Raw genomic sequence first — 22,273 nt, 5'->3', positions numbered from 1 at the left:
GGCGTGGTTACTATGGAGGTATGGAATGATCACCCCCTCCTCCTGTCGGCTAAATGGTGGAAGCCAGGAACGTGGCATTATCTGGAAGACATAATGATGGTGGCAGGTCACATTCACACTGCTGTGCTGGCATACTGTTGGAAATACATTGCTATGACATGTACGACATCTGCACAGTGATCTGTGAAGGGCATCGTGGCAGTGACACAGCCGATGTTGTGGCTTCACACCATTGAGCACTGGGTGTCACATCATATCTGTGTGCCACCCCATCACACTGTACACGCACCATGTAGATGTTAGCCTGCCATGGACATGTGTACCTGGCTGCACCTATGTCCATATCAGTTGGCATAGGTCCCCATGTGACGCCTGTGCTACTGTTCACCTGACGCTGTGTATATGTCAGTACACATCACGTCTGTGTCCATTGTGAACGTCAGCAGCGGCACTGTACACATACACATGGACACCTGCACATGCATGTGTTGTGCCATGTACTTCCACACAGCACTGTACGTGTGCTGGACAACTTGCCACAGCTCACCTGTGTTGCATATGTGATAGACATGGAGCAATGTGTAACCATGACACATTAGCAGGAAAGGCCATGCATAGCATGTACACACACACATTGTGCAGAGCATCACACAGCACCTGTAACATGACAGGGTGCATCGCCACCACATTACTGCTGTGTATGGTTGATAGTGAGAGTGCCTTTTGTCCATTGCACCATGTGGGACTGTGATAGCTCATGCAGCCTTGCTGGTCAGCTCTGCATGATATGGCAGGGTATGCCACATACATGGCACTGGGTGTGATCCACCTGGGGTTGACGGTATTGGCAGGGTGGCTGTCCATTGCATATGTCATAGCTGTGTGAATATGGACATTCAACATGTTTATCACCATGGTGTGGACACTGTCCTCCAGCGAGGTATGCTGTACGCTGCTTGTTGAGGGTGTGTCTGGTGCATGCAGGTATCACACATCCATGCATACACTGTAGCCCTGGCAGGTGCTATGTGCTGGGATATTGATCGACACAGTGCTGTATGTGGACACACACCGCTATCCCATGCACATGGATGGCTGCCTGAACTGATGTGGGTAACACATATGTGTACATCCCTGCCACCCACATGTCTGCTGCTGCACTACACACCGCCATCCCTCCCTCTGTGAATGTGGTGTTGGGCTCAGCAGAGGTATCCATGTATGGGGACAGGGATGTTCACATAGCAGGCCCACTGATGGTATCGTCGATCTGACCATACACATATGATGCACCCCACACACATACAACCCATTCATATTGTTGTTCACAACGGTGACACAGCTATATTGCTATGCCGGAGGCATTCACAGACATACATACACAGAGGCATGCACGCCATGTGCCTTCTGTACAGTTCACACAGTGGTGCAGGCATTTGGCACCTAACGCTCAGTTTGACTGCAGGTGGCACACAGACCTGCTGTCACACAGTACTGTACATGCCTACATATATCACTTCTACATACCTGGCAGCATTCTATCTCATCCTACTCATGTTGCTGACACCCATACAGGTGTCAGTGTGGCAGATATATCATGTAGATATCATTGCATCAGTTACATCACACATAGTGCATACACATCACCTTTGCATACTGACAGTCATGCGGATACTGTCCCTCACATGGATACTGTCCGGGCATATCCGTGTACGGTTGAGGTACACACACAGGGCCCACATGGTGTTGTGGTTGCAATATTACACCATGGCGTGGGTAAACATGTGCAGGACCACATTTCTGGACCGTATGTCTAGCTGATACCTTGGGTGCCCTTGTACCAGTGCCATACACACATGTACACGCAGGCCGTGTTACAATAACACATGTGTGGTGTACCTTACACAATGGATACAACGTTACATGTCTCAGTATAGTCATGCTGTGCTCTCTACCCGGCTCAGACAGTTTACATATGCAAATGACAGTCATGTAACACATCTGTGCTCACCTGCATGCCACTAACACAGGGGTGTAATCTACTCTGCCATGGGCCATGTTCTCCGCAGTACTGATGCATGTAGTACTCCTACATGGCGTTTGCAGTGGGCAGGGTGGGAGGAGCACTCCTGCATGTGTGCACACATGCCACATTGCTCAGCCCAGGCGTCTGTGTGACATCCACAGACTGGACACACACCATGTTGTGGGACATAGGTCCTGTGCACATCCCACAGGGGCACACTGTGTCACTAGTCATGTGATAGCTTCCTTGCTGGTAGGGTGACACAGACCCATGGTACCACCACAGCGGACGTACTGTATAGACATGACAGTTGACATCCAGTTCTGCCGTTCAGTGGACACTACCATGGGGGGGGTCAGTACTGTGTACATTGCACATGTGTTTACACACGGCCCTGCTGGACATCATTGTGGCACACATTGCACCTGCTATGGAACGTTTGGACATGGTCACTTGCTGTTCCCTCCATTTTGGGTACCTATTCTGCTACTACATTGTCCCATATGTGCAGGCCATACATATCTTGTGTATGTACATAACATTAGGCCATCGCTCCATCATGCATGCTATGCCTGTGATACTGTCTGATTTGTGAACATATCCATCATGACAGCTTTGCATTACACATAATTGACATAGTCGCCCCTACTGCGTGGGATACGTGCACGTCGTGCGCACATTCCGTATGACATCGATGGTATATGCCCATGCACATGTGTGCTGTGACACTATACATACATGTCCTATCCCCTGCTGTGGCACTTCATTGTTGGATATCCACTGCCAGCATCAGCGTGGGTGGTGGCATTGTTCTGTGTTTGCAACCCTATGGCAGACGTGGGGTAGGGTTACCACCTGTGCCACTTTGCAAGGGACAGTCCCTCCTTGGGCAGTTGTGTCCTGACAAAATATATTACAAATGGCAAATGTCCTGAGATTGTAGGACATCACTATATGCCATTCTTATGTAAGAGTTGCATCACATACTTATTTATGTATGTACATTCCTAAATGTTACAAGACACACAATAAGCAACTTAACTGCTACAAGACTACACTTTTCTTTATGCAAAAGAGTAGAGTTCTAACCTTTGTACTGACCATGGGTATGTGTCCACCTGTAACATCTGATGTGTGTCCCGAAGATTTCCCACTTTGGCCATTTGAAAAGGTGGCAAGCCGAACCTGGGGTTATCCGGGTGTGTACATGTTGTCCCACTGCTGTGCACACGTTGTCCACAGTCGCTGGTATGCTGCGCTGCTTTAGCATTACATATCCAACCTTCGCCTCTCTCTGCCTGATGGACAGGTATCTTTACCTACACACACCGTTCACATACTGTACAGATTCGTCATACGTATCGGTCATTACACACCAGTACATGTCGTGGGTGCGACATACCTTTCCGCCTTTTGTTCTGAGTTCGTCTCTATTCCCTTGTTTCTCCTTCTCTATTCGTGTTAGTTCGGTATGAACATACGGTTTGAATATCCAGGGAGTCTTCCTTATATTCGTCGTCACCTGAGGCATGTGTGTTAATCAGGCCAATAGCTGTTCCTCGGTGTGTACTTATGCGCATATCGGCGGTGATCCCCCTTCCTTTCGTTCGTTATGCGTCTGCACTAGCCCATGGTTCTTTCCTCGTGTGGCCGTTGGTTATTTGCATAACCTTCGTGAGGATGGTATGTATTGTATCATGTTTGTGTGACTGCATCCGCTATGTGTGGTGTCGGGCACATTTTGCTGTGGTGTTAGCCGTGGATTGTGTGTGTTGAGTATGGTATTGTGTTCGACATGTGGGTCCCCGTGTCCTGGCGGCGTCTGTCGATGGCGTTGTGCATTCAGATGTGTTACATAGCTGTTATTTTCCTGTACATAGCGGATGCAAGGATGCATCAGCCACTGCTAGTGTTTCCCAGGAGCTTGTTGTGGGTATGCCGCTGTCATTCACTGCCTGTATGTGTTTGCTACGGTTTTAGCTGTTATCCCTTTGATATGTGCAATGGGGTATATCTGCGGATGTGGGTGACGGGTACGGGGTGTGAGTCTTGCATTTATACATACCAGATATGCTTGTGTGTGCTCCATCCCTGCTTGGGGAGCTGCGGGTTACCTGTCTGTTGTTCCGGGAATGTTTGTTTTGTTGATGTCGTCTGCTGTCGGTATCGCCTGCATGTGTGCTTCCTGCACGTATTCCTCCTTCACATCGGTTATATATCTGCGGATGTTCGTCCGTGCCTACTATCCATTGGCATTTTGTCGCTGATAGTTACGGTGAATGTGGTCCTATACTTGGGGCGGCCTGTATGCTACCGGTAGCCTCCTATTCGTGTGCCGCTTGCTTACACACCGCGGTATTTACGGACCGTAAGTGTTCACGATCGGTGCCGGGATAGCACATTCGTATTTTCGCCGTACATGTCTGATGCTGTGTAACGTTGCCGACGGACCGTGTGGAGTCTACCTTATGGCCGCCATACCTACGGTCATGGTTTGTACATGCGTCCTTTGCATCTCCTGTTGGCTATGGCCCTGTGGTACACTTTGGGACATTTCCGCTTTGCATCATTTTACGACGCCACGTGCATAGCCACTGAGGAGATGTCAGTACTACTTTGTGGGTACTGCTGTACATACGCCTATGGTTCCTGTACTGTATGCCTACGCCTGTTATTGCACTCCGCCTGTGACATGTCATCTACATACACAGTTTACACTGGCACACACATTACACACACACAGCGGAACACACGACAACCTCACCTCACACATACACATATTGCCGCCATGGCTGTCAACCTTCTATTTCCAGAGTGAGGAACACACACAGTAGTAATGTGAAACAAATGGGCATAATGTGGAACACATAGTAATGGCATAGTGACAACTTCAGCTAAGTAGGTCATAGGTTGATTATAATATGCTGATTTACTTACAGTGAAGAACCTTTACTGACTTACTATGAGTACATTCTATTTACCAGGATGTCATTTATATACATTCCTAACAATGGATGTTTGACAGACATTTTCAATGTGGAACTTGGAGGAACTGCGAGGAACATGAACTGTTTTACACCCCAAATGAGGTACGTTCCTCATAATGTCGTACACTTCACTGGTATGCTTTCCGCTTCGCTTGACGGTTGAACACAATACCTACGTTGGCCGCACCGCCGGTGGCGGCGTGTATCTCCGCACTCATATCCTATCTATCATATCTAGGGTTGCCACCTTTTCAAATGCCCAAAGTGGGACATTTTTTGTAGAAACGTCAGATTTTGCATGCAAACACATACCCTCGGCCAGTACAAAGGACAGCAATTCACTCTTTTGACAGAATACAAACCTGTAGCATTACAGTTGCTTATTCTGTTTATTATCATATTTAGATGTTTCTTCTACAAAATAACTGTTTTATGCAACTAATAAAGAAATTATGGGAAATAGTTTTGTCCTACAATCTCAGGACATTTGCCATTTTGTCAATGTTTTTGCAGGACACAACTGCCCAAAGGGGACTGTCCTCACAACGTGGGACAGGTGGTAACCCTACACATATCCCGTTACTGTACCGTGGACTGGTGACCATCCCGACACGCGGATATGTATTGATGCAGGTTAACATTTCCATGGCTGGCGTTACCTGCCCTGCCCACCCTCCAGGATGATCGGGTTGGTCACTATGTTTACTATGTGGTGATTTCGCGTCTTACTTATCTGTGAACTTGCATCCCTGGGTTCCATATTACCCTGTTGTACTTTATATCTGTGTATGCGTACATATATTTCTACATGTGTACTGATATGTATTTCCGTATCTGTGTATGCACATGAGTACATATGTGGTCGACTTGCGGCGATAGTGGCAGCATATGCTACGCCGTGTGCTGTAGAACCGGCGTCGTTGAGGTGTTGGCGTTCCATGCTCTGCTGGCTATTGGGTGTGCAGTGTTTGGCGGTGCCTTTGTTGGAGTCACACATACGTCCGCACATACGGTACACATTACGGGCGGACATGTTTGTGTGGCGTCCATTTTACTGTGTGTGCAGGTCAGGAGGTGTCAGTCCATGGGGCCTACACTGTCAAAGTATGTGCCATGCGTTCCCTCTTTGCCAGGGCGTAGGCATATTGGGTACGCCTCTGTCTACCTACTGGGGCTGGCTCAGTGTGTCCATGCGGCTGAACGCCCTGTGCCTGTGCTTGCCCTGGCAGTTGTGGCGGGCTTGGTGGCCCTCCGGCATTATGTCCCTGCAGCAGCTGTTTCCGCAGAATCATATTGTGTAGCATACAACATACTATGAATATGTGGGCACTTGTGCCTGGAGAGTACTGCAAGGCTCCACCGGATGTATCCAAGCACCGGAACCGTGATTTCAACATCCTGAACACACGCTCTATGATTATTCTCGTTTGTGCGTGTGCCTCATTATGGCGTTCTTGCATGTGTGTGTGTGCATTTCTGATGGGTGTCATCAACCACGGCTCCAGTGCGTAGCCAGCATCCCCCACAAGGTGACCTTGTGTGATGTCCCCCCTGGCGAATACCTGATACAGCTGTGAGGCATGCCAGATATGGGAGTCGTGGTAGCTTCCAGGGCTGCCAGCACACACATCCATAATAATGCCCTGCGCATTGCACATGACCTGGCAATTGATGGAGGGGTATCCCTTGCGGTTTATGTAGCGTCTACCCTGCTCCCCGGTTGGTGACTTAATTTCTATGTGCGTACAGTCTATCGCACCCTGGACCTCCGGGTATTGTGCCACACGGTGGCAGCGGCGCATATTGCTAGCCAACTCCTCCTGAGATGTGGGGAAATGTATGTGCTCATGGGCATGTGGTAACATGGCATCCAGGAACTGGTGTAGTACCCTGGATGCTGATGCCTGTGAGATGCCCATTATGTCCCCGGTGGGCCTTTGAAAGGTACCTGTAGGTATTCGCAAGCTCACACATACCTTTGTGTCCACTGGGATGGGCTCCCCTCTGTTGTCTCTTGTTCTCAGGCATGGCCGGCACAGCTCCACTATTTGCTGTAACGTGTCCCTGTCCACCCTGTAGCGCTCTACTATCTCCAGGTCTCGCAGCCCCTGGTAGGTCACCCTTGGTCTGAACACTCTCCTTCTCCTGTGAGGCCTACGGTAGTTGTCGGCACCACCCTCCGCAACTCCGTCTGTCTCTGCCACATACCTATGCATCACGGCGACGGCACCCAGCATATACATATTAAAGTTCCCGTCTGTTTACACCCTACGGTGCGGCGTTTGGGAAATCGCTGTGTGTTGTGTGCATTCACATTTAATACTGTTGTGCTGTATACCCGGTGATGTCATTGGGTGTGTATGTGCCGTATCCACGGATTATTTCCGTGGTTTTACGCTTGCAACTGCAACGGTACTGCCTGTAGTGTTACATTACAGTTGCCTGCATTGCCTTCGCCTGGCATCTTACATTACTGCATCCTGCAGGCACATGGCATATGATGCATTTTATCTGCAGCCGCAGTTATGCTACCTCTGTACTTGGCTGTGCTATTTCGGTTCTTTGCTCTTTGCATTTCTACTACATCCCCTACTATCTTTGCACTCATATGCCTCCCTTTCCCGTTATGCAGGAGTCTGCATGCAGAGTTATCAGCTGCCGGCGTTTGCCCTTCCTGCATTGATTGGTGTTAATTGCTCATTACGGATCCATTTACACTGCTTCCGCATTTCCTCGTATTCTCCGCATTACCTTCCTATATCCTTGGTTGTTGACGGTGAGGCCGTCACATGACTGGTTTAGGGAACGTAGTCATCCTCGTGCACATGCATTTGTACGCGCATTCTGTACTCTCAGCGCATCTATTTCCTAACACGCCAGTCCTGATGCTGTGATGTGCATTGTACAGCCCAGATTTGCTGACCTCCAATATCCTTCCTCCTACAGTGGCACACCCCTCTGTGGTTGACATGTATCTCGTGTAGGCCACTCCTCGGTGTAGTACCGCTACGCCGTTTGCTCCAGCCTTACGCCGGCGCCGTTTTTGCGATTCACTATTATCTGCCTCATTTGCATGGAATTGACTACTAATACATGGTTACGGCGCGGACACCGCCACCACTCCTTGACAACCATTGCGCTGGGGTTGCAGCTTTACATACATACTATGGTGTGTGGTGGCTGTGCAGCTGATTTGTGTTCTACTGCTCTTTTAGGACATTGTCATATTATTTAATTGCTTTGCAACTTCTGTGCACATATCCCGGGGGTCTGCTGTTCTTTCTACATACGTGCCATTTATGTCATTTTTTACATTTTGTGCATATTTTCTTTGGACATTCTCGGTGCCTTTCCACATTGGCATATTGCACCTATATGATACCTGACTTTGACAGCCTTCCGTTACTCCTCCGGTATGTTTGGGTAAATGTAAACCGTTTTTTTTGGTTTACATTGCCGCGCTTACGCTTACGCTTCGCCACTGTGGATCGCTATTTGCCCTCATTTGCATGGTGCAATACCGCACACAGTGTGTTTTGCATACCTACGCCGGGGGCGGAGATGGTCCGGCGCATGCCGGTAGTGCACGTGGAATTCATTCATACCTGAATCGCTAAGCAGCCATATTTGGCGTTATAACGCCGACGCTATGCTGGCGCCTGGCGCAAGGTTCATGAATCCCGGGGATAGTTTAAATATCTGCAAGTAGAACAGACCATTGCTTATAAATACACTGGCATCATCTTAGGCCTTGTACTGCCCTTATAACATGTTGAACTTATTTAAAAACATACTGACAACAAAGTGGACACATTATATTTACTCCTGAAATGCTTTATCCTTTGCCTTCCGTGAAAAATCTGTTGATATGTTTCTTGTCCTCTACTTTCCTACAAAGTCCCTCTATGTCTTGCTTTTAGATGAAACAAAAACTCTGACATAGGTTCATAGGTTTACAGGTAGGTACTAGGCTATTGGCCCAAAGGCCTACGTAAGCCTAGCCAACAAGGTTCCCTGGCATACGCCACCCAAGAAAGTTATTTTCCTGTGCCACTGTCGAGAAGAGACACAGACGTGATCCCCGGGGTGTATTTCCTATTTTCCATCCACTCATCAAGATTTTTCTTGAAGAGTGCTAATGAAGAACTTTGCTTGACATAGATGGATAGCCTGTTCCAGAGTATGGGAAGTCTCTGGGACAGGAATCTATCTCTCCAGCATGTCCTGTTTATTGTGGTGACAAAGTTTAGGTCCCTAAAGCATGTAGCTCGGAGGGATTGGGATTTTTTTAGGTGTAGCATGTCCAACAGCTCTGGGTTTGACATAGCTTTATATGTTAGGCAGAGATCACCTCGGAGTAGGTAATATGCTATGGAGTAAAGCTGGAGTTTTTTGAGGTGGTCAGTGTAGGGCATTTGTTTGAGGCCAGTACTCCTCTTTGTGAGGTACTTCTGTGGCATTTCCAACTGCTGCAGATGTCTTGTGAGGTGCATTCCAAAAGGGGCATTGTACTCTATAATGGGTCTAATGAGTGTCGAGTAGAGGGGAACAATGACCACTTTTTTGCTGGATGAGAACCCTTTTATGATGAGGTGCACCACGTAGAAGGACTTACTGACTACTGTGGCGATGTGACTATCAAAGGAGAGACTACTGTCTACCTGGGTCCCAAGGTCTCTTATCACACATTTGGCGTTAAATAGATTGCTGCCTATGTGGTAGTTCATGGGTACAGAATTTTTACCAAAGGGGATGACACTGCACTTTTTGGCATTGAGCTTGAAGCCATGGCTCTGACACCAGGCATCTGTCTCAGTGAGGCCCTTCTGTAGGATGTCCACATCATTTGGGGACTTGACTATGGCTCCTAGTTTGCAGTCATCTGTGAACTTCGTTAGCCAGAGGCCTTCTGTGTTAGCCTGTACTTCAGAGAAGTAGATACCAAACAGGAGAGGTCCCAGGATGGAACCCTGTGGCACTCCACTTGTCACTGCTTTGAGGTCAGATTTGGAGTCTGCAACTTTTACAGTGTGGGTTCTGTCAGTGAGCCAGTGGGCAACCCATCTTGTGACGTAGGGATTTATACCTAGTTTAGTGAGTTTAACTATAATTCCAGAATGGAGGATGGTGTTGAAAGCCTTGGCAAGGTCAAGATAGGCTGTGTGAACCACCTTACCCTCATCTATGGCTTTGGTGACTGCCTCAAAGAAGTCGATCAGGTTCAGGAGGCATGATCTGCCTTTCACAAACCTGAACTGGGTGGGATCCAGAGTTTGGAGGTTACCAATGTCTTTGTTTATGAGTTCCATGATGATACTTTCCATGGCCTTGCAGACCAGGCTCGTCAGGCTAATAGGTCGATAGTTCCTGGGATCAGTGGTGGCTCCCCCTTTGTGGAGTGAGATAACTGTTGCTGTGCGCCATTCAGTGGGCACAAAGCCTGATGCGATGCTATTATTGTACATGGTGCTTAAGTGGGAAGCCAGTTCATTCTGAAGTTCGTGTAAAAGGCAGCCTGGGATGTTGTCCGGTCCCATGGATGCTGGGTTTTTGGTTTTGAGAGTGCAGCTTTTACCTGCACAGTTGTGATTACAGTGACTCTGCATTCTTCCTGTATAGATATGGGCCCTTTAGGGGGTGAGGGGGGGGGTAAAGTTAGCACTGAACCTATCTGCCAGGATGTTGGCAATATCAGTTGGTTCTGTAATTTTCGTGTCTTTGTGCTGTAACTCAGAGCAGATCTGAGTGTTGCCATTGAGATCCTTGACATAGTTATAGAATGCTTTGTGGTTGTCCTTAGAATTAGGGGGGGTTTGTTTTCGTAGCTAGCTTTACAGGATCTTATAAGGGATCTCAGCTTCTTACTGAGGCTGCCCAGGGAGCTCCTCCACTCATGGGATTTTACTCTCTTTTGCAACAGTTTCTTCTTTCTGTTGTACAGTTTGTTTATGGCAGGGGACCACCAGATTGGCTTCCTTTTTTTGGAGGATAGCGTCTTGGTTCTGTTTGGGATAGCACGATCCATGCACTCGTGTAAGTGCTTATAGAGTGCATTTGTGTAGGATTCAGCAGTTGTAACTGCATTGTCCATCTGCATGGGTGTTATGAAGTTCACAACTTCTGTCTTAAGAAGCATGTAGTTGGCTTTGGAGAATTTTTTTACCGTGGTTTCCTTAATGGGGGGTTGGGGCGGGATGTGGATATCAAGGGTGATTAGCTTATGGTCGGATCGGACCAACGAGGATTTGACTTCAGGTGTGGAACACCGGTCACTCATGTTGGTAATGACTAGGTCTAGGATATTGTTGCCCCTGGTGGGGGTGTGGATAAGTTGATCCAGGGCATTGGAGTTTATGAATTCCAGAAAGCATTGAGCTAAGGAGTTGGTACACGAGTAGTTTTCCCAGTTAATGGTGGGGTAGTTGAAGTCACCCATTATTAGGGTGTTTGGTTGAACCCTAATATTTTCCAGTACATCAAGAAAAGAGGAGTGAGAATCCTGGGGCATGGTGGGGGATCTGTAGCAAGCTACAATTTGGTTTGCAGTTTTGCCCAGAGTTAGTTGCACTTGGGTAACCTCAGATGCATTATGCTGAGCAACTAGCCTGTAGGTGTGGATATTCTTAATGAATATGGACACACCTCTACCTTTGGTGTTTCGGTCCAGGTTAGATGGTCGAAAAGTGTGGTATGAGTTATAGCCTGGTAGTGCAGGGGTGCTCTCTGGAACCTTGAACCAGGTCTCAGTCACTGCACAGATATCGATGTTCTCCATCTCAATGTTTCTTTTCATGAAGTCTTTTGCTTTATCACTGGGATACCAGATTTAATATTTTTGGGCTTCCTGGTTATGCACTTATGGCCCCGGGGCACATTTAATTGTGTGTGTGTGTGTCTACTTTTGAGAAAAACTGGTAAATTACTCCTGTCGTTTTGTTTTGCATTTTTTGTATATATTTTTTTTCTATTTGCTTAATTATCATCTAGGCAAATTAATTGGTCTTTCTTGGACCTTTTTCATCCATGACCAGGGCTACAACTGCAAGAGTAAGTATAATATCCACATGGACAATTTAGTGTAACCAAGCACTCAGCACATTTGTTTGGTAGGCAAGAGAAAAGTAGATCATCAAACACAGGTAGGCAAAGGGAAAATATGCAGAACTCCTCACATTTAAGTTGATGGCCCTGTAATAAAAACCCAGTCAAAACTTCATATGAAACGGAGCCTGACAGTCATGTAGTTCTGAAACAAACCTTTCATATGAAAGATGGTGCCACTTTTCAAGAATTTCAGAGGATTATGCAGGTTCAAATGCTACAACACACAGCTCGATTCAGAACTAATTTTTAAGGAAGGCATTGCATGCATCCATAGATAGTTGAAAGACCTTTATTGATCTCTGACCAGAAATAACAGATACATTAATATGAAGTCTAACACTTTCCTATCTTTAAGCAAAGTATAGTAGGAACCGTATAACCAAGAACTCCAAACTGAAAACAAACGGTTCAGGCACACTGAAGACGGCTGAGAATAAATTTATTACGTTTGTTTTCAGTTTGGATTTTCCTATCTTTGCATACATGAAGAAACTCTTACCTTTTAATTAAGCAGTAGAATCTACAGATCAGTGAATGTCATTTCACTTCATAATGTCCAAACGCTTTTAAGAATGTAGGCTGATGTAACTGTGATAGCAACATGTATTCCCATTATATGGACTGTTCTGGTGTAAACACAGGAGACAGCAGTTACTTTTTGCTTCTGGATGGTTTATGACTTCTGAAAAAAAAAAAGAAAAGAGATGTCAGGTTCAAATTATTCAGTTATCCCTGCTCTTCAATACATTAAGTATTGGTAGGTATAAGGCAGATAACTACATTATAATCCTGCATTACAGGAACCATGTATATTTACTTTTCTGGTGTTTATAATGACTACTTTATTGTTATTGCTCTAGTGAACAGTAACATACACCGGCCTGCTTGTCATCTCCAAGAATTGTTGCAAGATTTTCCTGTAGTCTGCCTAGCAATGTTTTCAGCAAAGAAAACATAAAAGGAAAATGCTGAGCTGTGCCTGAGTATTAAACCCATGACTTCCCACATTCTGTGTGGCTGTCACTTTCTGAGGGCTAACAAGGATTCTCTGCATGGTTAAGTTGTAGGACATCCTGGGTTCAATTACCAGACAAGGGTCAAAGAAAAAAAATATCATGCTGATGGATTCCTAGCTGAAAACTGCAGCTATGGGGAAGCTTAAAACCTAACTGCTCAGAGAATCCTTGTCAGTCAACAGACAGTTACACCAACACAGATACGGGGGGGGGGGGTAGCTGTCTAAATTCCTTTCATCCTTCATTTGTTAAAAACAGTATTAGGTTGAGGATGTATACTGCATTTGTGTAAGCATGTTTAAAAATCACCATGATGGTGCTTCCCCATCTGAAAGGAAAAATAACTATTGTTAAGGGAAGCATAGTAACTAACTGTCCTGGAGACTCCTTGTTAGTCCACGGCAGTGATAACTGCACAGAATGCAGGAGAACTGGGGTTCAAGGATCAATCACATAGGAGTTTGAATTTACTAACATTGTGAACTAAGTCCTACCTATATCATGTGTGTGTGTGTTTGTGTGTGTGTGTGTATTTGTGTATGGATATATATATATGTATATATATATATATATATATATATATATATATATATATATATATATATATATATATATATATATATCATCAGAAGGTCAGCTAGAATTGAACTTTATGTTATTCAAAGCAAACCTTAAAAAATCCAATATGCAAACACATCTATACATAGGGATATACTGTCAAGGTGCCACTTTAAATGCTGTGCTTACAGCTGCAAGGGGCCCTGTGCAGTATGTGCTGTAGGAAATTACCAGTTCACTACCAAACATAACCTAATGCTAATGATACCAAATAACAGGCTACAAAAGTGCAAAACTTATAAGTAATGACTTACAGTGTTACAAGCCATTAAATATCCATCTCTTATACTTATAGGTTCATAGGTAGGTACTAGGCTATCTGCCCAAGGGCATTTATAAGTCTAGCCAAAGTGTGTCGGCTTTCGTCGCCCCATTGATTAATTAACTGATCCTCTGTCAAGCAGAGCCAATGAAGTGATTCCAGGGGGTGTATTTTCTGTTACCCATTCACTCGTCAAGGTTTCTCTTGAAGAGTGTTAGTGAGGGGCTCTGCCTGATGTAATTTGGAATTTTGTTCCAATGCATGGGGAGTCTCTGTGACAGGAATCTATCCCTCCAGCATGTTCTATTTATTGTTGTGGCGAGGTTTAGCTCACTAGAGCACGTGGCTCGCATTGACTTGGATTTCTTTAGGTGGGGCATGTCCATCAATTCTGAGTTGGACATGGCTTTGTAAGTCAGGCAGTGATCACCTCTGAGTAAGCGATATGCCACTGAGTACAGCCAGAGTTTTTTCAGTTGGGCTGCATAGGATATATGTTTGAGGCCAGTAATCCTCTTGGTGAGGTACTTTTGTGGTCTTTCCAGCTGTTGGAAGTGTCTTGTGAGGTACATCCCAAATGGGGCATTGTACTCTATGATGGGTCTAATGAGTGACGAGTAGAGGGGCACTATAACCTCTTTATTTCTAGATGCGACCCCTTTAGTAATTAGAAGGGCCACATAGAATGATTTCCTAACTACTTTGGCAATATGATTGTCAAAGGAGAGATTACTATCTACCTGAGTCCCCAGATCTCTTATTACCTCTTCTGTATTAAGGGGGCTCCCACCTATATGGCAATTCGTGGGTATTTTGTTTTTCCCAAATGGGATGACTATGCATTTTTTGGCATTTAGCTTGAGGCCATGACTTTGACACCAGGTGTCTGTCTCAGTAAGGCTCATTTGGAGGATATTTATGTCAGCCTGAGAGTCAATTATGGCACCCAGTTTGCAGTCATCGGCAAACTTGGTTAGCCATAGTCCTCCTGTGTTTGCCTGTACTTCTGAGAAGTTGTACAAGTTTATGGATTCAGTGGGGGTAGTGAAATTTATGAGTTGCCAGTCTATATTTAATTCTCCAGGTATTATAGTTTCATGGTTAATTTGTTGGGATATCCAATACAGGATGCTTTCAGTAGTATCAATGTTATAACCTGGCAGTATATAAATTGCTGTTAAACATACAATTTTGCTATTGCTGATTCAATATTTCAGTATTGTTGTTCTTCTTCTTTTGGCTTTTCCTGTTTTAGGGGTTGCCACAGCGTATCACCTGTCCACTCATGATTGGCAGTGGAGTTTTACAGTGTCGAGTTGCCAGCCCGGCACCCAACCTTCCACGGAAGACACACACACACACACACACACACACACAAACACACACTCACACCTAGGGCCAATTTGGAGTGTCCAATCCACCTACAGCATGTCTTTGGGATGTGGGAGGAAACCGGAGCACCCGGAGGAAACCCATGCAACCACAGGGAGGACATGCAGACTCCGCACAGAAGGCACCCCAGCTGAGGATCGAACTGGAGAACCTCTTGCTGTGAGGTGACAATGCTAACTTGTTAAATTTGGCTATTTCCTGTGGAAGAAAGGTAATGGTTAGGGAATTTTTACAGATGATTGCTATACCACCTGCATACTTGTTTTGTCTGTCATGTCTGGGTATATTGTATCCGGGGGGGGGGGGTGATTTCATTATCCTTTATTTCTATTTTAACTAGGTTTCAGTTGCTATGACTACATCAGGAGTGTATGTAGCAAGATAAGCATGTATGTCATGGATTTTATTGCACATACTTCTTAGGTTCATATTTAGAAAGGTGAGTTTGGGTTCTGTTTTTTTAAATGTATTAGGTGGCTGGTTTATTTTGGAGTTGGAAGTGATGGTTTTATGAACAGTGGGACAAGAATTGAGTTGAATATCTCCACCAATTTTTTGAACTGATATTTTACAGAGGTAAGAGTGTGGCCATTTATATTTTGGTCTTGGTTTGATATTTGATGGTAAATTTGGATGATTATTTTTAAGATATTTATAGAGAATAAATCAGATGTGGTTTGTTTGTAGAGGTAGAGTGGTATGGAGAAAGACAGGCTGAGTAGATGTTGATATTTTTTGTGAGGACTGGTTGAAGTCCTAAGTATTTGAAGAAGGTGGATTTGATAATTGTTAATGAAGGCTAGTAGAGTGAGGAGAAATAGTAAAATAATCTGATTTAGGGACTTCCTATTTAACTTGGGTTTCGTCTTTGTTGTAAATTAGGATGAAAAATGTTAGGAGGGTAGTGGGTTGATTGTAGAGATGTAATTTTATAGATATAGGAGGGAAAAAATAAGACAATTTGTGAGAGAGTCTTGTGTGGTAAACTAGAGTGGGTGTTACTATTGGGAGTAATTGTACTGATTGTTTTCCTACTGGAGGGAACTGATGGTATTGGTTAGAGGAATATATGGGTGGTGCTGTGGATGTATAAATGTACAGTAAGAGGGGGTAGGTAGATTTTTGGGTCGGATAGGGATTGGAATGAGCCCGGTCGTAAGTGAAGGTGAATTAAGTGAGTTGAAAATTTGTCAAGAGACAGAAAAAGCAATCAGTGGCTTAATGTAAACAGCCACAAATCTGCTGAGAGATAAGTTGTTGTTCTTCTTTTGGCTTTTCCCGGTTAGGGGTTGCCACAGTGGAACTCCGGTCCGCTAATGATTGGCAGTAGATTTTTTATGGGTGCCGAGGTGCCAGCTCGACACCCAACCTTCAATGAAGGCACGCCCATTCTATGCATGTCTTTCGAACGCCACTCGACCGTGTGGAGGACATGAAGACTTCACACAGAAGGCGCTCCAGCCGAGAATCGAACGGGAGAACCTCTTGCTGTGAGGCAACAATGCTACTGCTGCACCACTGCGTAAAAGGAACAATGCAGTTAAAATTCGTCTGTGCTCATAGATGAATGTCTTGGTTTTGTTGCTCTAGGGTACAGTTTTAGTAGGAGAATTAGTCCAATATCACCTTGACTTGGCTAATGGTGATAACAGTAAAATAATGTGCTTGACTGTTTGAACAACTGTGTAATGTAAGGAGGTTTCGATGGACTTTGAAATGCAAAGTCCAAAAGCCTACCTCAACCCTCACAGACCAGCAAAACCATGATAAAAAGTAAGCCAGAATGCAGTAGTTTAGCTCTGCAAAAATACTGGCTGATAACTCAAAAGTGGTTACACAAGAAGAGAAATAAACTTAAGGAAGGGAGACAGTGGACTGATAAAACAGTGAATTGAGCACAGTTAAAGAAGAAAGTACCAAACTGCTATGTTCTAAGAAAATGGAGCTATTATAGTGAAAAATGTTCTTTGTTTTAAGCTGCCATAATATTTATAATTTGCATACAAATATAGCCACAGACTGGTGTTCAAACTGTAGACTTCACTGTTGCATACATATCTATTTGCTTGCAGAGACACTTCTATAGAAAAATAAAAACATACTAAAGAGACAGTTGAGTGCACTGAATCAATGTTGACTGTGCACAAATACTAGCTCAGAGCTGAAATTGGTTTAGTAACTGTCTCAGGCAAGGAGAAATTACAATGAAAGGGGGAGAACAAGGGTGACTTCCTCGAAGGGATGCAGTTCCACTAAAAACAGGAGGATATAAATAATGGTAGTAACAAGTCTAGAAGAAATGAAGAAAAATATAAGGAAAGAAATAGTTTGAGTAGTAGGTCAGTGTCCATTAGGAAGGAGAGAGTAAAAGCTGACCAGCAGGACGTCAGTGGAGGAGGGTTTATAGACTATAAGGCTGTTGTTTACAGCAGGACGTCAGTGGAGGAGGGTTTATAGACTATAAGGGTATTGTTTATAAACTAGGACACTGAAGCACTTGCCTTTAGACTAGTAACTATGTGGGCTAAAGTATATGCCGGATGTCTTTAACACTTACAAGGATAGAGGTGGAACATAATTTGTCTTAATTAAATGGTGCTTGGATTGAATGGACTCAGACTGCCTATTTGGATGAGACTGCTGTGTGTATATTTAAGTTTCCAGTGAACGTAAAGCACAAGGCCAGAGTGGAACACAATTAGTCCTAATTAAATGGTGGTCAGATTAAATTTAAATTCAAATTAATTTCTTGAATTTAATTTCTTGAATTATTGAATTGGATTGAAATTAAAACAATAATATGTAAACAGCTATACATCACATGGAAAATCTACAACCTTTTTTATTCAGCTGCTGGAAATCCACTAATAATGTGCACTTCTTCCACTAATTGAAAAAAAGAGTACTGATTTCAGCTCAGCATTCAACAGAAAGCTGTTGAAAACTTAACTAACACATTAATGGTTTCTCTTCTCCACTAGATATACTAGCTGTTTATTTCCCTTTTATTATTACTGTAGAAAGTTTCTTTCATTTGGCCTTAATAAAACCACAATTACAACAGAGTAAGATAAGTATAAAAATCCAGCAAATGGAGGAGTTCCTGCCATTGCTCGTAAGAAAGGAGAAAAGGGATTCTGTGTACGATAATCATGTACAAAAATAAAGCTTGGTTTACAGATTGTCACCACCCCAATAAGTTAAAGTTCTAGTCCAGACTTACACTACATGTAACCTTTAGACAAATAATAGAAAACAAGTATTATCAATCAGACTAGCCTAAAGTTTCAAATGCTGCTGAATTTTTGTATTTCTTCTACAGTGCCAATCAAAAATCTTCATAGTTGGATGTCATGGATCACTTACGATTAGACTGGTCTGATTAGTTCTCAGCAATTTAAAAAAATATATAACAATATAAACCAAAGCTGAAGTCTGGAATAGGCAAAAACTATTTCCTGCGAACTAAAATATGACAGCAAAACCGTTGGTGCTGTCAATATGTTTTACTTATTACAGTGTAATTTAAGATAAGGCATTATAAAGTGACCTGCATTAACCTTCCATAGCATATTAACACTTATTAGCACCTAAACGTATATTAAGCAAATATCATTAAACAGGCAATGCTAAATAGTTTATCACCAGTTGTAGTAAGTATATACATAAAGTGGTTAGACTGTGAAATAATAACCATAATGCATCATTTGTAATATGAAATTCCAACAGGTAGCCATAGCCTATGTACCTTTTATTTTATGCAAATGATACTGTTTACCTTAATGTGGTATCTTTATAAACATTAATGAATTCATCACAAATACAAATATACCAATTCCAGTCACTTTGTGAGAGTTCCCAATCAATAACACGAGTTCAGACTAGAAAATGGCTCTGCTAGTATAACAAGGAAGGCATAATTTATTGCATCATTTGAACTGTGTAGTTTTTATTTACTACTTTTACTTCAAGGTTTATAGAAGTGTAATATGTTAAACTGTAACACTGTGTATGACAAGGCCATGAAAACTAAACCACAAAGGAAATTATTTATCAGTCTATCAGCTGGCAGCCCATTCAGAAAAAGTATCAAAATATGTCACAGTACTCAGTGATTTAGTTTACTTTATTAGCTACCTAGGTTCATAGGTGTGTACTAGGCTAATGGCCCAGGAGCCTTTATAAGCCTAGCCTATAGGATTACCCTGGCATTGTGCCACCTGACCTTAGTTCTCAGTGCCTCTGTCGAGTATAGCCACTGGAGTGATCCCTGGGGTGAATTTTCTAGTTCCCATCCACTCATCAAGATTTCTCTTGAAGAGGGCCAGTGAGGTGCTCTGATTGACATGTATGGGAAGTTTATTCCATACCATGGGCAGTCTATGGGTTATGAACCTGTCTCTCCAGCATATTCTGTTGATTGTGGTAATGAGGTTGAGGTCTCTGGAGCGTGTGGTGTGGAGGGATTGGGATTTCTTCAGATGTAGCATTTCTAACAGAGCTGGGTCAGACATGGCTTTGTAAGTCAAGCAGAGATTGCCTCCAAGTAGACAATATGAGACAGAGAATAGTTGGAGTTTTTTTAGTCTGTCCATATAGGACAAATGTTTAAGGCCTAGGATCCTCTTTGTGAGGTACCTTTGTGGCCTATCCAGTTGTTGCAGGTATTTAGTGAGGTACATACCAAATGGGGTATTGCACTCAATGATTAGCCTAATGAGGGAAGAGTAGAGGGAGACAATGACCTCTTTCTTCCTGGATGCAAAACCCTTAGCAATAAGATGTACCACATAGAAGGACTTTCTGACCACTGTGGCAATGTGGTGGGCAAAAGAGAGGATGCTCTCAACCTGTGTTCCCAGATCTCTTATAACGCCTTCTGTGTTCAGTGGACTACCATCAATGTGGTAATTCATGGGAACTGGGTTTTTCCCAAAGGGGATGATGACACATATTTTTGGCATTGAGCTTAAGGCCATGGTTCTGACACCAGTCGTTGGTCTCAGTGAGGCCTTTCTGTAGGATGTCAACATCACTTGGGGAGTTAATAATAGCTCCCAATTTGCAATCGTCTTCATACTTTGTCATCTAGAGTCCCTTCGTGTTAGCTTGGATTTCAGAGACGTAGATACCAAATAGGAGAGGACCCAGGCCTGTACCCTGTGGGACTCCACTCATGACTGGTCGGCAGTCTGACTTGGAGTCAGCTACTTTCACACTGTGGGTTCTTAACCTATGAGCCAGTTTGCAACCCACCTACTGTTATAGGGGTTGATGCCTAGCTTAGTGAGTTTTTCTGTGATTCCTGAGTGGGAATGGTATCAAAGGCCTGGGCCAGATCAAAGTAGGCTGTATGAACCACCTTGCCTTCATCCACAGCTCTGGTGACTGACTCTAAGAAGTTGACCAATTACTTCACAATGATCACTTTTCTCTGATGGTATTAATTGCTCCTCTTGTACTTTACTGCTATAGCTCCTGGTAGCCTTTTGTGCCCCGATGCACTTTCTTAAGTCTATTAGCGTTATGTAAAGCACCTCTCTCTCTCTTTTCTCTCTCCTTCTGTGAGGCAGTAACCATTCATTTCCTGTACTCACTGAGAGTCAGCTCAAGTCTTGTTGACCCAGGGTCCCCAGTTGGGTAACCATCCAAAACAGTCTTCATCTCCTGAAGTTCATTCCGATACTCCCAGCACTAGACTGCAGATAATCAGTGTCATCAGTGCTGTCCTATTCCCAACCCTCCTTGGCCATCTCACCGATTAAAGTATCTAAGGCACTCTTTCTCAGCCTTATTCACCCATGAAGTTACCACCTTCTTTCCCTTGCTATTACAGTATGTATATAGCTGGCAAAAAAAAAAAAAACTTCCAAGAATACCTAGACCAAACACAGAGATTCATGGCCATGGGCAGGGGGACAGTAATTCATAGGCAGTGCAGTGGACATACACTTATTTTCTTACATTGCTGACATCCCTTTGCTCATGCTTTTCATTTGTTCTCATTCAGAGGTAGAGGCTCAGCGATGTGTCACGTGACTATCTGTCTGAGGTGGTGGATACCCTACCCTCACCTCCAAAGTCACTACAAGTGCCTGCATGCTTACAACACTCATGCATAATCAATGCACTTGACGTATCTGCCTCAAGCTTGCTGCATAATTTCTACAGACTATAATAGGTCCACTCAGCCTTTCCAGCTATAAAAGGAAAACCAAGTAGTAGCCATTTCCCCTTCTTCCTCCCAGTCTCTAACATTTACGCAGTTTACTGAATGTAGACTATGAGTGCTGCAGGGCAGAACACTCCTTCAGCAGAATTAGACTGGCCTTTCTGCACATGTACTTGACTGATGCACTGTTTTTGTTTACTTTCCTGCTTCAGGTGTTAGGTCTCTACACTTGTTGATCTCATAAACCTGCTCTAAAGATAGATACAACATAAGTATTATCTGTTGCAATATTTCTCACAGTCAGACTTTTAAAAATATTGCATCTCAGTGCTGCATATACTTAAAAATCAACAAAGCCTTAGCTTTTCTGTTTATGTGGCAAAAAGAAATGAGTGGCAGTACACTAAACACCGAAAGTGTGATGAGACTTAGGGACACAGGTGGACAGTGGTCTTATCTTCAATAACCACATCGCCACAACAGTCAGTAAATCCTTCTATGAGGCATACCTCATCACTAAGGGCTTTTCATCCAGAAAAAAGGAGGTCATTGTCCCACTGTACTCATCCCTCATTAGACCCATTATAGAATACAATGCCCCATTTGGTATGTACCTCTCAAGACATCTGCAACAACTGGAAAGGCCACAGAAATACCTCACTAAAAGAATCACAGACCTAAAGCAGATGCCCTATG

The 22,273-nt window shown here is 43.9% G+C and overlaps 1 protein-coding gene across 1 annotated transcript in view; it reads right to left on the bottom strand.

Moving 5' to 3' along the window:
• Nucleotides 1-22,273, bottom strand: part of LOC122808882 (gonadotropin-releasing hormone II receptor-like) — a 1,292,250-nt gene that overhangs the window by 563,710 nt on the left and 706,267 nt on the right. The window contains exon 3 of the mRNA XM_044079995.1: nt 12,617-12,799. The gene's annotated coding sequence lies outside the window, so the exon portion shown is untranslated. The remainder of the gene's footprint in view (nt 1-12,616; nt 12,800-22,273) is intronic.

Source organism: Protopterus annectens, chromosome 8.part0 (genome assembly GCF_019279795.1).
Source record: "Protopterus annectens isolate FY-2018-M chromosome 8.part0, PAN1.0, whole genome shotgun sequence".
Taxonomy (NCBI): domain Eukaryota; kingdom Metazoa; phylum Chordata; order Ceratodontiformes; family Protopteridae; genus Protopterus; species Protopterus annectens.
This window is presented reverse-complemented; position numbering and strand designations above follow the sequence as displayed.